At 46.7% G+C, this 16,829-nt stretch overlaps 1 long non-coding RNA gene across 1 annotated transcript; it reads right to left on the reverse strand.

Annotated features, from left to right (window-relative positions):
- Window positions 1-3,842: 3,842 nt before the first annotated feature.
- On the reverse strand, window positions 3,843-10,517 carry LOC309353666. Its single transcript, XR_014161989.1, has 2 exons — window positions 9,660-10,517; window positions 3,843-5,702 (listed from the first exon to the last, which is right to left on the reverse strand). It is a non-coding gene; the product is annotated as an uncharacterized lncRNA (long non-coding RNA).
- Between the last annotated feature and the right edge of the window lie 6,312 nt (window positions 10,518-16,829).

Raw genomic sequence — 16,829 nt, forward strand, 5'->3', positions numbered from 1 at the left:
TCGTCTTGCGAGGCACCACTGTAAATTATAAATTTCCCCCATTCCTTATTAAAGTTTTGGTCTTCCTGATTTCTGAACCTTCTGGTCATTTTTGCCATTTTGGCATAGTCCATCAACTTGGTCTGCCTTTCTTTTCTGGTAGGGACTTTATCTTGTTTCAATCTCTGGGCTAATAGCATCCGTGCAGCCGTAGTCGCATACATAAATAGTCCTTTCTGCTCCCTTGGGCTTTTGGCACCTAAAATTCCTAAAAGAAAGGCTTCTGGGTTGTTGTTTTTTGAAGAAGTTATTTTAAACATTTTTTCCAGTTCATTATATATCATTTCCCAGAATGCTTTTACCACCTTGCATGTCCACCACATGTGATAAAAGGTGCCTCCTTTCTCGGGTCTGGCAACATTAAGACCCAACGGAGTTCTGCCATTGCTGACATTTCTTCCAAGCAAAAGCCATGTTTTCTCATGATAGGAAAGATTCTGCTTCAATATCAACCCTGTCCAAGGCCCTACAATGAGCAGCATGTGAGCCTCTGAAATTTGTAAGCTGGTACTGTAACCATAAGGGACACGGGTGGTGCTGTGGATTAAACCACAGAGCCTAGGACTTGCTGATCAGAAGGTTGGCGGTTCAAATCCCCACGACGGGGTCAGCTCCCGTTGCTAAGTCCCAGCTCCTGCCCACCTAGCCGTTCGAAACCACGTCAAAGTGCAAGTAGATAAATAGGTACCACTCTGGCGGGAAGGTAAACGGCGTTTCCGTGCGCTGCTCTGGTTCGCCAGAAGCGGCTTAGTCATGCTGGCCACATGACCCGGAAGCTGTATGCCGGCTCCCTCGGCCAATAAAGTGAGATAAGCGCCGCAACCCCAGAGTTGGTCATGACTGGACCTAATGTTCAGGGGTCCCTTTACCTTTACTTTACTGTAACCGTAGTACCTAGGAAAGTGTATGTGTTTTGTGAAGCAGCACAAAAGCAGCTGCTAATTTTGTTGGGATTTCCATTCTGGATTTCTGTTTTCTACCAGACTTCCCCACTAATCCTTTCCTTTCGGAGCACAGAGGAAATCAGAACGCACTCTCCGTTTGACGGTGCTTCCAGGCACGCTTTGTCTCCAGCACTGATAAAACAACAACAACTCACCGCTGCATATAATCCTGCTGACTCCAGTTCTTTTCGACACAAAGACCAGGCAAGTCCTTGTGAAAACTCACCAGCATTTTAGTGCGAGGCTCTTCTGATACACACAATTTTGTGCGCAACCTTGCTAACATACACACACTTGCACAGCAATCTCCTCTGATATGAAGTGCTTTGTATGCTGTAAACACACCCTTTATCCTAGTATTTTTTGTATGCATTGTTTGAGCGGAGAACTATGCTGTAAAATCTGGAGAACTGCAGATTTCAAAAGAGGATGGCGTTTCAGTTCGTGTACTGCCCTGCACAACTTCTTAATCTCCCACCGAAAAGCAGAAGAAATTATTTGGTGCAAACAGATACGGGCAAAGATCTGCTTAATTTTGAAAATTAATATAGGGGGCAGAAGTCACCTTTGGCTACTGGAGTATATGATGTTGAGTTCATTTTAAAATACAGAGCAAGTATAAACAGTGTTAAATATAAGAAGACTATAATTTATTAGCAGTCCAGAAGTAATCCCTGTTGAATTTGACGGGTCTTGCTCTCAAGTAAGAGTGTATAGTAGTGCGGGTCATAAAAAACGTGTTTTTTAAAATGCCTTCTCCAAAGGTCTTATCTTACTATACTAGGGATTATATAGCTATATCTGAAATTTCATGCATATCAGTTAATATCTTGACCCTCCTCCATGAAAATAGCTGTTCACTTGGCCGTTTTCCTGTCGTGAAGGCTGAAATTTCAATTCAGTGGAACAACCATTATAACATGTAAAACAGAAAATTTAATGAAAATAATAGAAAAAAAAGAACAAGCATAAAAAAAAAACAAGCATGGCTGAACAGAGTGGGACTTCTGGGGGGGAAACGTGCTTAGACCTGCGCTGCAAGCATTTGGGATGGCAGATCTTTGACTTCAATGGCAGAGGGCCTTTTCGGTAGTGACGCCCGCCCTGTGGAACACCCTCCCACCAGATGTCAAAGGAAAAAACAACTACCAGACTTTTAGGAGACATTTGAAGACATGTGTTTAAGGAAGCTTTTAATATCTGAAGGACTATTGTATTTTAATATTTTGTTGGAAGCTGCCCAGAGTGGCTGGGGAAACCCAGCCAGATGGGCAGGGTATAGATATTATTATTATTATTATTATTATTATTATTATTATTATTATTATTATTTTAATGATCACCTTAATTATCCATCTCCCTATGCATTAGGACATTCCTCTTTTTTATTGGAAATTTTATTTACAACATAACATAACCGCACCCCACCCCCCAATACAGAAATCCACCCTCATTAAACACGAACATAAACAATAAGCATAACATACAACATTACAAACAACCAAATAAAAGACTTCCTTTATCCTGTATCTGGCCTCATTATTTACTTCTTATAAGCTTAAATATCCACAAAGTCTCCTGCAGACATTAATCGAAACAAGTCCAAGTATGAATTTTAGGGCACTGTTTCGTGAAGTATTCTCTTCATTTTCCCCATGCTTTTTGAAATTCTTGCCTATTGTGATCTCTAATTGCCTCAGTTCAATATACTCTAGCAGTTTGTCTTGCGATTCCTTTTTTGTTGTCACAATTTCTTTTTTCCTGTTTTTAGCAATTAGGATCCTTGCCTTTCCTGTGGCATAGAGGAATATTTTCTGATCTTCTCTTGCTGTACCTGTGTCCCTTATCCCTAGTAGAAAAGCTTCTGTATTTTTTATAAAGTTATACTTAAACATTTTTTTAAGCTTGTCATATACTATGTTCCATATACTATGGAACACAGTATTAGGACATTCCTGTCCAACGTAATGGTGGTGCACAAACCATAATGTTCCTTGTTTGTTTGTCTTACATTTAAAAATAACTTATTTGCCGCTGCATATATTCCAAACATCCTCATGATCTTAAAAACGATAAAACAACACATCATGCGCTCCAGTCTCAATGAAAGGAAGGGATACACTATATCTGCAACAATTTGAAATGTGTACGTTTTATACGCATGGGGGAACAGGGTTCGGGGTGGGTAACATACCGTATTTTTTGCTCTATAAGACTCACTTTTTCCCTCCTAAAAAGTAAGGGGAAATGTGTGTGTGTGTCTTATGGAGCGAATGCAGGCTGCGCAGCTATCCCAGAAGCCAGAACAGGAAGAGGGATAGCTGCTTTCACTGCGCAGCGATCTCTCTTGCTGTTCTGGCTTCTGAGATTCAGAATATTTTTTTTCTTGCTTTCCTCCTCCAAAAACTAGGTGCGTCTTGTGGTCCGGTGCGTCTTATAGAGCGAAAAATACGGTAGTTACTGCCTACTTTGCTTCGCTCTCTCGCTCGTGAAAAGAAAACGCCTTCAAAAGGGCCTTTCCTTCTCCCTTTTGGCAGCAAAAGTGAAGCTCACGGGGCAATTGACGTCGCCTGCAATTGCACCTGCAAGTTCAACATGGATCGAGTGAATCAAGATGATGGACGGCTTCTTCCTTCTGCCTCGACTGGAGAAGAATTGCGGGTGGAATAACTGGGGTGGCAAGTGTGCAGGAAGGAGCGGCTAATTGCAGGAAATTGCTAATTGAAGGCTTATTCATCTCGGGAAATTTACTGGCAGAAAATGACTGCAGTGTTCCTGAAGCCTTTTTTACCTAGGGATCCATTAGCCACGCCATCCCCTGGACCTCGGAGGGAACAAAAGTACCAGGAAAGCAAAATCTTCTTTGGAGAAAAAGAGTTTATTGAGATCTGAGCACAGAGTCAAGGTCTGTACTCAGAGACAGCCTGCTAGTTAGTTCCTAGAAATACTGGCTGTAAAGCAAGACACTTCAGCAGACTTTCTTATACCCCCAGACTTCCCCAATCGGCTAGCAAATATTGCTTGCTTAACACATTTTATTGCTTGCTAAACATTCCTGTCTTTCTGCTAAGCCAAGCACTCCCTCCCACCTCCTTGTACACGTGTCTTCTTTTGCTAGCTAAGCATTCCCTTCGTATCTCTTCTTATTCTTGCATTACTAAGCAGAAGTAAAGTAGGAAACATCTTGCTAGTGGTTTTCTCGGTTAACAGCAGTTTTCTGGCTAGGCAGGAAGCGACCTTCTGACCTGTAGCTAGCATCAGCAGTTTCAAGTAGCTGGTTAGGCAGAAAACGACCTCCTGACCTGTCTGATTTAGACTTTTGCAAGCAACTGCAATTTTGGGCTGTTTTGACCATCCTAGCAGAGTGCAGGAATTTACTATGTGTAGATAATATTAATGATTAACCGTTCCCCTCTCCCTTCACTCCCTCCTCTTCTTCTGAACAACCTAATACTTAGGTTCGTTCTGGGGTATGGGCCTATACTCCCTCATCACAGCGATGACTGTGGGTCCTAGCTTCCGTGACAGGAGTCTTTGCATCATTTGCTGCAAGCATTGCAATAAGCAGGGTATACAGAAGCAGAAAAGCAATAGAAGCATTATTGGGCCTATTCTCCCCACAAATACGATACCGTTCATGCCAACAGAAATACGAGAGCATCCATACGACAAGGGCGGTACATATCACTCCTACCCACCAAACCCAATATCTCCATGGTTCCTCCCACCAATATTCAGGGGGTGTGCTCATTGTTGAAGAGCCCACTGATATTTGTGCCCGACTACCTGTTGAGCCTCAAGGATGAGAGCCCACCGGTGAGCTGATGCTCCCACTATGTGGGTCAATTTTTCTATTAGCCCTGTTGGGTGGATTGAACTCTCGTGCTGCCTCCCTAGTGACCAGAGCATATGGAAGCTGAAATCCTGGGGTGGCAATTCTTACTGGCACTTGTTTAGTAATTTCAATGCACACCTGGCTAAGGCTCCCACCCCTGCGGTACTTGCATTAAGATAGGTTCCGTCTCATCAATCGCCTGCATTAAGATTAGAACCTGGTCCGCTAGATCAGGTTGGTACAGTGCTCTACCCCCCGGATAACAGTTGACTACCCTCCCACAGCAGCAAGAGCAGTCCAGAACTCGATAGATTTCGAACGTCTCTGCAACTTCCCGTATGAGCACTATCCACATGTGCTGGACAGTGGTGTGGAAGAGGAGCCACAACGGGGTAGTGGGATGTCTTAATATGGTAACCTCATCAAACCCCAGTTGCCAATAGCCAAGGAGCACGCCATCTCTTACCACCGGCAAGACGAACCAGTCGTAGCAGAGGCCAGCAGGCCAATAGGGTTGGTATGGTTCGGTAGGGTCAGGGCAATAAGACATAGAGCAAGTCAATAAAGAAAATAAGAGAGAAAAGAGAAAGTCTTTGTAACTGTCCTTGTGATGATTAGTCGCAGGATCTCGTTGCCCGTGGCCTAACGCTTTTTCCTGGTAGCGTCAGACACAAGGTGATGATCAACTTCAGAGGGTCAGCGGGATTTCTTTTGCAAGTCCAGACACCCTTCTTCAGATGCGTGTGATGTACCCAGGGGATCACCTCGACTACTTTCACTGCAGTTGGGGATGAGGGGGTCGCCAGACGCTGTCACTCAGAGGGACTGGTGAACCGACTCAGCGAGACTGCCACGGGACTGCAGGTGTACGCTTGAGGGAATACCTGGAAAGAGAGCAAACACACACAACAAACACAGGGATTGCACTTGTTCTTGGGTGATGTGATCTCCCATCTGCCCAAACCGGCGGGGATGCCTCGGACGAAAGGGGTTGGCCTGCCATATAGAAGTTCAAAGGGCGATAGTTCTCAGTCTCTTGGTTGGCGCACAGGGCACATTTTGGGATATAGAATATTCTCCCAAGGTGCGCCTTAGCAGCTGGGCCTCCCAAATGGGTGGGCTCGTGGTAATTCTTTACAATTGTGCTGGCCAGATGTTGGGGCACAAAAACACGGCTGTCCGGTCCTTCCTGGAGCGTTGCTCCTTCTTGGCTGGTCCACTGCTGTTCATCAAGGGTGTAACGTGGTTCCACATCGTCTGGAGTGAGTTCTGGTACCAATAAAAAAAGTCCTGGTGGTGCCTCTAAATTGGCTGGAGAACAAATGTCTACGTTGGGGGCGCTGCCTGCGGGCGCCCCTCCCATCCAATTCTTCACCGTGCATAGAGATATCAGCAAGGCGGTCGTCACTGGAGGGGATCTTCAGGATGCTGAGACACAGTCCAATCTGAAGCAGCTTTCTTATGTGGTGGACCCAAGGGGTGGTGCCAGCGACCTTCACAGCTGTGGGTGTGGAGAGCAGATGGGCCCTTCCAGCACGGCGGCAGTGGTGCCTGGGACCGGTCTCATCCACACCACGTCACCTGGCTCAAACTGGTCATGCAAGAAGTTCGGGCCTGGGTTGAGAGAGAAAATCTCGAGAGAGAGACTGTACATAATTGTTCAATTCCACATCTTGAGCAGGGATAGGTGAAAGCATGCACACATAAGGAACCGGTCTCCCAAACATCACTTCAAAAGGGTGACAAGTGAATACGTTTCAATGGGAGGCTACAGACTCTAAGCAAAGGCAAGGGCAACATGGACACCCAATTAGACCCTGTTTCTTGCGTCAGCTTGGATAGCTGATTCTTTAAAGTCCTGTTCATTCTCTCTACCTTTCCAGAACTCTGGGGTCTATAAGCAGTATGCAGCTTCCAGTTGATCTGGAGCGCTTTTGCCAGTCCCTGTAGGACTGCATGAACAAATGCTGGTCCATTGTCAGATCCTATGGACCTTGGCAATCCATAGCGAGGGATGATTTCCCTAAGCAGGCACCTGGTTACTTCAAATGCCTTTTCAGTCTTTGTTGGCCATGCTTCGGCCCTCCGGTGTAGGTGCACACTGCCACCAGCAGGTAGCGGTGTAGTCCACAACGGGGTAATTCAGTAAAGTCCACGACAAGATCTTCCATAGGTGCCGTTCTACTGTGCTGAATCCCTGGGGGAGCCAGTGGTCCGGCTCTGGGATTATTCTTTTGACACAGCAGGCATTTCCTGGAGATCTGGGCTGCCAGTTGGTAGAGGTGGGCTGTATAGAAGCATTTCTCCAGCTGCTTGGTTGTAGCATCTGGTCCTATGTGGGTTGAATCATGGTATCTCTGAGTAATCTGCCGAGAAAGGGACTCTGGAATCCATATCCTGTCATCAGGGGTAAGGTACCATCCTTCTTTGGACAATGTCAGCTCCTGAGCATCTGCAGTGTCCCTTTCCTGCTTCGTGTAAGCTGGCATGTCAGTGGTGCTTAAAATTTCTTCTGGGACCAGTGCTCCAATAACCGAGGCGGGGGCCAGTTCTTGGGCTGCTTCCTTGGCCACTCTGTCTGCCAATCGGTTTCCTCTGGCCACTTCTCCTGGTCCAGTCTTGTGTCCATAACAATGGATAACTGCCACTGCATCGGGCTCCCATACAGCATCCAGAAGGTTCAATAAAGCTTGTGGGTGGGCCACCTGGCTTCCTCTGGAGGTAAGCAAACCTCTTTCTTTCCATAAGGCTCCATGGGCATGTAAAGTCAGGAATGCATACTTAGAATCTGTATAAATGTTTATCTTCTGTCCCTTTGCCAGGCTCAGGGCTCTGGTGACTTGGAATTTTTAACGCGGATGTAGTAGTAGCATCTGACATTTCCTCATTTTAGCCTGGGAGAGGAAATAGGTGCCTTTCGGCAGATGGCACGCTGATTCTTTCCTAAGCGGCCTCGCCCTCCTCTTCTTCTAACGGTGGACCTCCCGTCTTCAGGGCCATCAACTTCTTTGCCTGGTACTTCTTTTTCTTCTGGGTCTCTTTTCCTCTCTGATTATAAGTGGTTTGGGCTATTTTCTAACATCCATTTCAGGGTGTGGCCCATCTGGATTTTTCGGCAAATATCGGGCGCTGCCTGGGCTACAAAAGCAGTTTTTATGATAGGGGCATTGGCAGCCTCATCTGGGTCCACAGGAGTATACTGGCGGTAGGCTTCCTTCAGCCTCTTTAAGTAGGCTCCAGGGGCCTCCTCTGTTCCTTGTACTATTTCTCTGGCCTCCACGAAGTTGGTGAGTTTTCTGGCTGCCCTCCTCATGCCATTTAAGACATTCTGGCAATAAATGGTGAGAGTATTTTGCCCTTCAGTGATCTGATAATCCCAATTCAGTGTATTTTCAGGATATCCTGCTGCAACAGCTTGATCTCCTGCCCCCTGCGCTCTCATGTGTGCTCGGACTTCAGCATGAATTTGCCTAGCCTCTTCTGTAGTTAGCAGGGCATCCATCAAATATTACACATCATAAAAAGTGGGGTTGTATGTTTAAAAAAAATTCCCTCAAACAGCTTAATGATTTTGGCAGGGTTTTCCTCAAATGAAGGGTTTTTGGTTCCTCCAATTACAAACATCTGCACTAGAGAAGGGACATGTTGAACTGTATGAGTTCTATTGGGCACCACCCCATCAGGTCCCGCGGGGGCCAGAGGGTCATACACTCTATGGAGAGGCATCACTCTGGCCGCGCCCTTCTCCTGTGCTTTATGTGCCCTATGGAGGGTCACTCTTTTCACTGCTTTCCCCACTCTTTTGTCCACGGGATTGGGGCTGGGCCATCTGTTCCCTGTGGCGGGGGTGGTGCCAGGGCTGTTGCCGGGGCATAAGGCGGTGGGGGCATTAAAACTTTATCTTCTTCCTTCTCTGAATCCTGGAGGACTGGGGGGTTGTCCTCCTGTTTTCCTGACTGAGCAGATACTGCTGCCTGAGACCTTTTGGCAGCATGACTTCAGCCAGGAGGGGGGGGTTCTTTTCCATATTGGTCTTCCATGTGGAAATGTAGGGGATTTGATCAGGGTGGACATTCAAAATGTTCTGATATAATGGATTAATGAGTTGCAAATCAAGGGTCCCAGTGGACGGCCAATTTGTTATTTTGGGGTGGGCCAATCTAATTTACACAATGTCCTCGTCCTCCCCTCTCATTAGCTTGAATCCCCAAAAGCATTTCAAAGGGGTACTTTTACTTTGGCCAGAACCCATTTCTTCCAGATCCTTCGCTACTATTCACAGTAAAAATTCTCTCACACTTCACACACAACAGACCTACAATTGCTCGGCCAAGGGGACACTAAGCCCTGGCCCACACTTGACAATTCAGTCACTGGAGTATCTTGACATGCAACATACAACATACAAAACACACCAATATAATTTCAACACACTAAACACACCAAAATAACTTCAGCATGCAATACACAAAACACACCAAAATAACTTCAGCACGCAATACACAAAACACACCAAAATAACTTAATTTCAACATGTCACATGCTACAGTTTGTCAGAAAATGCACAACCCTACAATCGCTCGGCCAAGGGGACACTAAGCCTTGGCCCTCATTCAACAATTCATCCACTGGAGTATCTGACACACAACATGTCAACAAAACACTCAATTCCCTCTGCCCCATTCCCTTTCCCAAACCTTTACCAATTCCTTTCCTGGTGGCATTCTTACTGCCGGGCACTCTACTGCCAACTACCAGGTGAGGCTGATCAGGCCTCTGGCCCTTTCCCTCGGGCCCCTAGCCCTTTCCCTCGGGCCCCTAGCCCTTTCCTTCGGGCTTACCTTTCTCCGCTGCGGACCTGTCCCCTCGGCGCCGTTCTGTCCTCTTGTTCTCCCTCAACTAGATGTCTCCGCTCCAGGACGGTGTGGCAATCTCCCCCTACAAACTGGCAGGGTGTGCACCGGAAATGCGAACGCCGATTGGAGCTGTTCACCTTGGTTGAGCCTGGCCCTCCGGTCCGTATTTGGGGAGGGGGCTGATCCCGGACGAGCCCCCAAAGAAATGAAGCCTTTTTTACCTAGGGATCCATTAGCCACGCCATCCCCTGGACCTCGGAGGGAACAAAAGTACCAGGAAAGCAAAATCTTCTTTGGAGAAAAAGAGTTTATTGAGATCTGAGCACAGAGTCAAGGTCTGTACTCAGAGACAGCCTGCTAGTTAGTTCCTAGAAATACTGGCTGTAAAGCAAGACACTTCAGCAGACTTTCTTATACCCCCAGACTTCCCCAATCGGCTAGCAAATATTGCTTGCTTAACACATTTTATTGCTTGCTAAACATTCCTGTCTTTCTGCTAAGCCAAGCACTCCCTCCCACCTCCTTGTACACGTGTCTTCTTTTGCTAGCTAAGCATTCCCTTCGTATCTCTTCTTATTCTTGCATTACTAAGCAGAAGTAAAGTAGGAAACATCTTGCTAGTGGTTTTCTCGGTTAACAGCAGTTTTCTGGCTAGGCAGGAAGCGACCTTCTGACCTGTAGCTAGCATCAGCAGTTTCAAGTAGCTGGTTAGGCAGAAAACGACCTCCTGACCTGTCTGATTTAGACTTTTGCAAGCAACTGCAATTTTGGGCTGTTTTGACCATCCTAGCAGAGTGCAGGAATTTACTATGTGTAGATAATATTAATGATTAACCGTTCCCCTCTCCCTTCATTCCCTTCACATCCTGACGCCCCATGGCTTCTTTTTGCGATCACCCTATGCCTGCCTCCTCAGGGTTGACTCCAGGTTTGAGGGGCCCCTGTCTTGGGGGGCCCAGTGGGTTTACCTGCAGTGAAGGCTGTCCCAAAGGAAGACAGGGACGGAGCCCCACCAATCGCAGCCTGCCCTCCACCGCACCTCACCTACCAGTCTTCTTCCTGACAAGGAACCAGTCCCGAGGGTGTAGGCCGTGCGTAGGCAAACTAAGGCCCGGGGGCCGGATCTGACCCAATCACCTTCTAAATCCAGCCCGCAGACGGTCCAGGAATCAGCATGTTTTTACATGAGTAGAATGTGCCCTTTTAAAGCCCTAAACGGCCTCGATCCATTATATCTGAAGGAGCGCCTCCACCCCCATCGTTCTACCCGGACACTGAGGTCCAGCACCGAGGGCCTCACTGCGAGAAGCCAAGTTACAGGGAACCAGGCAGAGGGCCTTCTCGGTGGTGGCGCCCACTCTGTGGAACGCCCTCCCACCATATGTCAAAGAGAACAACAACTACCTGACTTTTAGAAGACATCTGAAGGCAGCCGTGTTTAGGGAAGCTTTTAATGTTTGATGTATTACAGTATTTTAATATTTATTGGGAAGCCGCCCAGAGTGGCTGGGGAAGCCCAGCCAGAAGGGCGGGGTATATATTATTATTATTGTTGTTATTGTTATTGTTATATTTAAAATGCATCTGTGGATTATTTGTGGGGCATAGGAATCCGTTCATCCCCTCCCCCCAAAAAATATAGTCCGGCCCCCACAAGATCTGAGGAACAGTGGACCGGCCCCCTGCTGAAAATGTTTGCTGACCCCTGGTGTAGGCCCTGTTTGACAGCTTGCCAGGCTTGGTTGCCCAGCGGTGAGGAGGGTGGGATTAAGATGCCCTTGCCCCATAGGTGCCCGCTTGACCCCTTCAATCGGCCAAATCAGCACTTTTACAGCCGCCACAGGCTACCTGCCATGCAGCTGTTAAAATAATAATAATTAAGAAATCAAATCATTTAGCGTGGCGTAGTCGAGACTTTGGAACTCCCTGCCTCTTGATATTAAACAGGTGTCTTCGCTGTGTTCTTTCCGGCGTCTGCTGAAGGCGTTCCCACTTAGACAAACCTACCTAGAAAATTTGTAGAAAGAAAGATTGTTGGTAGAAAGAGGCAGTGAGGAGTGGTGGTTTGAGTGACGGACTAATACCTGGGCTGCTCAGGGGTTCAAATCCTCAATTATTGGGTTTCTTTGGGCCAGTCTCTGCCTTTCAGCCTAACCTACCTACCTCACAGGGCTGTTATGGGGATTAAATGAGGAGGGGGCAAACCATGTATGTCACTATTATTATTATTATTATTATTATTATTATTATTATTATTATACCACCCTTCATCCAAAGATCACAGGGCAGTTTTCAGAATGAAAAAGGTTGATTTATAGTTTATGTACAGAAATGGCCGAATAACAATGAAAAAATAACAGTATCAACAACTCACAAATGAGAAAAAGTACTGGAATTAAGGCAAAACATCACACAGACTAGAGCTGTTAAACTGTTGCTTAAAGCATAGTGGGCAGAAAGGTTCAAAAAATGAGAATAGCTTTCAGTTGCATGAGAATTAATTTGTTTTAGAATCACAGAATTTTAGAGTTTGGAAGGACCCGCCAGGGTTACAGGGTTATCTAGTCCAACACACATACCCCTGCCCCGCGGCCAATGCAGGACTCTCAATTGAAGTATCCATGACAGATGGCTTTAGTCCAGTCTATTCTGGTTGTAAAAAATAATAATTGGTGATCGTTTTATGGTTTTATCTTTTCCGTTAACAGCTTTGAGTTTCCTCACCGCAGTTAAGCAGTATATAAATTGTATGAAATGAATAAAATAAGACTAGGCTCAGTTGGCTCTGGCTCCCCCTAGTGTTGGGCTCCCTGGATTCTCCCCTACCAGGCCCATACCAGCCATTACAGTGGTACCTCGGGTTAAGTACTTAATTCATTCCGAAGGTCCGTTCTTAACCTGAAACTGTTCTTAACCTGAAGCACCACTTTAGCTAAAGGGGCCTCCCAGCAATTGGGGGAAACTGGCCTGTGAGCATCCCAATTGGAGAACAGCCTCTTTACCAAAGGTGTCATGCGTTTTGAAGACGTTCGAACTCAGGACGCAAAGGAACTCAGGACGCAAGGGAGAAATGTGCTAAGAGGAAGGCACGCTTGGCAAACCTTCACCGTGATCAGCTCCTGCCTGGGAATCTATGTCCCCACTGTGGAAGGATGTGTGGATCCAAAACTGGCCTCTACAGTCACTTATGGACTGACTGTTAAAACCATGTTCATGGAAGACAATCTTACTTGGCTACGAGTGTTCGCCAAAGAGAAGACATGAGGACAAACATACTTGGCAGTTTTAAATAATGTTCTGCTGAATCTTTTGGAGATGAGTGAGCATGCGATTCTAGACACATTTACCTGGGAGCAAGCGTCATTGAACCCAGCAGCCCTTATATCCCAGAACACATGCATCAAATTGTTCATGGAAGACAATCTTACTCGGCTACGAATGATCGCCAAAAAAGAAGAAAGCTAGTGTCATCGCTGCAATAAGCACTGGGCTGCCTGTGATAAAGTTAAATTTATCAGCATGCTTCAGGGCATTCTGGGAAATTAAAAAATACCAGCTCCAAGCTGCTATGATTAAGGAGTCCAGGACAGGTGTTGGCACAGTGGTGGGGCCTTGGGACCCTCACATTTGCCCAAGGATGCCGTATGTTAACGCTAGGCTTCTTTGTGTCCATTATTCTCTTGGCAACGGACAACAACACGATCAGCCGCCACTGATGCCAGAGAAGTAGGCGACTTCGTTCAATCTGTGTTCTTGAATCCTGATGAATCTTCCTCCCACATCCTTGCGCTGATAGTGAGCAGGAGGGAGTTCCTCTGTCGTTCCTTTCTCTATTCCGCACAAGTAAAGTGGGAAGTGGAGAAACCACAAGAGAGCATTGCTTAGCAACCGTTCTGCCCTTCCTGGATCGCTTCTGGAAAATCCAGAAATAACAGGGAAGCCTGATGATGTGCGGCATTCGTTTCACCCTTCACATTTCCAGGGAAAGGTTTCTGATGGGAGAGGAAGAGAACAGAGAGAATCTGTTTTAGTTGGCCCTTTTGTTGCCTCTGTTAGTTTGGACAATATGGTTATACTCAATATTTTATCTATCAATCAATCATAGGAGCCAATAAAATATTTGAGGGGGCTGGCCTTTGATCCAGCTCAACTCTTTTTTTTGTGATGTTCTTATGTTGTTGTTGTTTAGTCATTTAGTCATGTCCGACTCTTCGTGATCCCATAGACCAGAGCACACCAGGCGCTTCTGTCTTCCACTGCCTCCCGCAGTTTGGTCAGACTCATGCTGGTATCTTCGAGAACACTGTCCAGCCATCTCGTCCTCTGCCGTCCCCTTCTCCTTCTGCTCTCAATCTTTCCCAACATCAGGGTCTTTTCCAGGGAGTCTTCTCTTCTCATGAGGTGGCCAAAGTATTGGAGCCTCAGCTTCAGGATCTGTCCTTCCAGGGAGCACTCAGGGCTGATTTCCTTCAGAATGGAGAGGTTGGGTCTTCTTGCAGTCCATGGGACTCTCAAAAGTCTCCTTCAAAAGCATCAATTCTTTGGCAATCAGCCTTCTTTATGGTCCAGCTCTCACTTCCATACATCACTACTGGGAAAACCATAGCTTTAACTATACGGACCTTTGTTGGCAAGGCGATGTCTCTGCTTTTAAAGATGCTTTTTCTTATGAGTGGATGTAAAAGTTGGTTGACCAGCCAGTGATTTTCACTTGCTAGGATTTGGCATGCAAGACATTAGTAGTTGCCCACTGCAATATTGCACTAGAATGCCGTCAAATGCCACAAATTCCTTTTTTGTTTTTTGTTTTAAGCAGGTGCAGGATTGCAGCCTAAACTGACTCTGCATCCCCCATCTGCTAGGTCCATGTATTCAAAACAAGCAACCTCCTTGCACACTTGGATTCCAGCAGTGCCACATTTTCCACCCTCTAATCTTCCCTTCGTGGTTGGACTCCCTCGTACCCCTGGGTGCAGAAAATATCATGTGTGGACAGAGGCAAGGGAAGGAGGACACATCTCACCAAGAGCCCGATCCTTGCCATATTTACCCAGTAAGGCCCACTGCGTGGAATGGGCCTTACAGAGGTGGCTCTGTTTCGCCTGCACTGAGTGCCGAGCCAAGAGGGCTCACTAGGGGGCGCTACAGTGATGACTTAGAGCAGGGGTCAGCAAACCTTTTCAGCAGGGGGCCGGTCCACTGTCCCTCAGACCTTGTGGGGGGCCGGACTATATTTTTGGGGAAAATATGAACGAATTCCTATGCCCCACAAATAACCCAGAGATGCATTTTAAATAAAAGGGCATATTCTACTCATGTAAAAACATGCTGATTCTTGGACCGTCCGTGGGCTAGATTGAGAAGGCGATTGGGCCAGATCCGGACCCTGGGCCTTAGTTTGCCTACCCATGACTTAGAGTCGTAGGAGCCAATTCCTGGAGGCTGAGGTCTCTTTGGGGCCCCCTGCAGCATTTGAGCGGGCTGCCCCCCCAGTTGATGGGCATTGTCATTCAAATGGTTTGTGTCTTCTTACTGATTACGCAGTAATAGCCCTTATTTTATTCAAGCTGGCACCCCAATGCCTGGGATAGCATTTCAGCCTTAACTTCTGCTAGCTCCCCATCCCTTATTCTGAGTGGGTCTGTGTACAACAAGGTGATTTCTAGTCCTCCAAGCAAGAAGAAGAAGAAGAAAAACCCGGCAACTCATTTCCTGAAAACCTCAGAGGCCAGCAGAGGAGATGGACTTCTTTTCTCAGGGGCAGACCCAGACTGGGGGACGAAGACGACCCATTATCATTATCATTATCATCATTATTATTATCATTGTCATCATCTTATTTTTTTGTTTTGTCAATAATAATAAATAAAAAATATATAAATGTGCACCCCACCACCAAGATCAACCTCCCGGAATTCCAACACCTCTTGCAATGTTTTGACCTCTTTCCATTTTAACAATACAAATTCTACCAATACCTTCCATGTCTCCTCAAAACCATTCCTCCCGCATGTTCCTCGTCTTACCTCAATAGGGCACATCAATTTATCATTAATAGCTATAACCCATCCCTCCATTTGATGTTCCCCTTGTCCCTTCCACTTCCTAGCTATGATAACAAGTTGCGCTGTGGGTTAAACCACAGAGCCTAGGACTTGCCAATCAGAAGGTCGGCGGTTCGAATCCCCGCGACGGGGTGAGCTCCCGCTGCTTGGTCCCTTCTCCTGCCAACCCTGCAGTTCGAAAGCACATCAAAGTGCAAGTAGATAAATAGGTACCACTCCGGCAGGAAGGTAAACGGCGTTTCCGTGCACTGTTCTGGTTCACCAGAAGCGGCTTAGTCATGTTGACCACATGACCCGGAAGCTGTACGCCGGCTCCCTCGGCCAGTAAAGCGAGATGAGCGCCGCAACCCCAGAGTCGGCCACGACTGGGCCTAATGGTCAGGGGTCCCTTTACCTTTACCTAAGAGAACCTGCACACAAAACCCCGCACATACACTCAGTAGAAGGATTGAAGCATTGCCACCCCACCCCACTTGCCATTCCCCCTCCCCCTCTCTTCTTCCTAACCTAACACTGTAGAGTTACAGATAGGTAGCCGTGTTGGTCTGCCATAGTCAAAACAAAAAAATTTTTTCCTTCCAGTAGCACCTTAAAGACCAACTAAGTTAGTTCTTGGTATGAGCTTTCGTGTGCATGCACACTTCTTCAGATCTTTCTAACACACTTCTTTCTAGCACACTTTCTAGCACACTTTCTAGATCTTTCTAGCACACTTCAGTCTTTCTAACACTGTATGTAACACTAATGCCTCACAACAAATGAAACTGATCTGTAGAAAACGCAGCTTGGAAAAAAGAGACCATGCATGTATTTTTGTAAACGAAGAAATCTTGAATATTATTTTTTTTAAAAAAATCCCCCCCAAAAAACCACAGCACTATTTGGAAGCCTGAGGAAGGGGGTTGCAAAGAAGCGCTCGCCTGGCAGCGAGCGGGTGGCCGGCTGGTGCCCTTCCTCCCAGCTCTGCCTCCTGCCCCCTTGCCATTCCCGGCGGAGAGGCGGAGCCCGCGGGAGCTTCCCGGAGCTTTCCTCCTCGGACGCCGCGGGAGGGAGGAAGAACCTGCCGGGCTGCAGCGGCGTCAGCCTCCTC

The sequence above is a fragment of the Podarcis melisellensis genome, assembly GCF_964234715.1.
Source record: "Podarcis melisellensis genome assembly, chromosome: 12".
NCBI lineage: Eukaryota > Metazoa > Chordata > Lepidosauria > Squamata > Lacertidae > Podarcis > Podarcis melisellensis.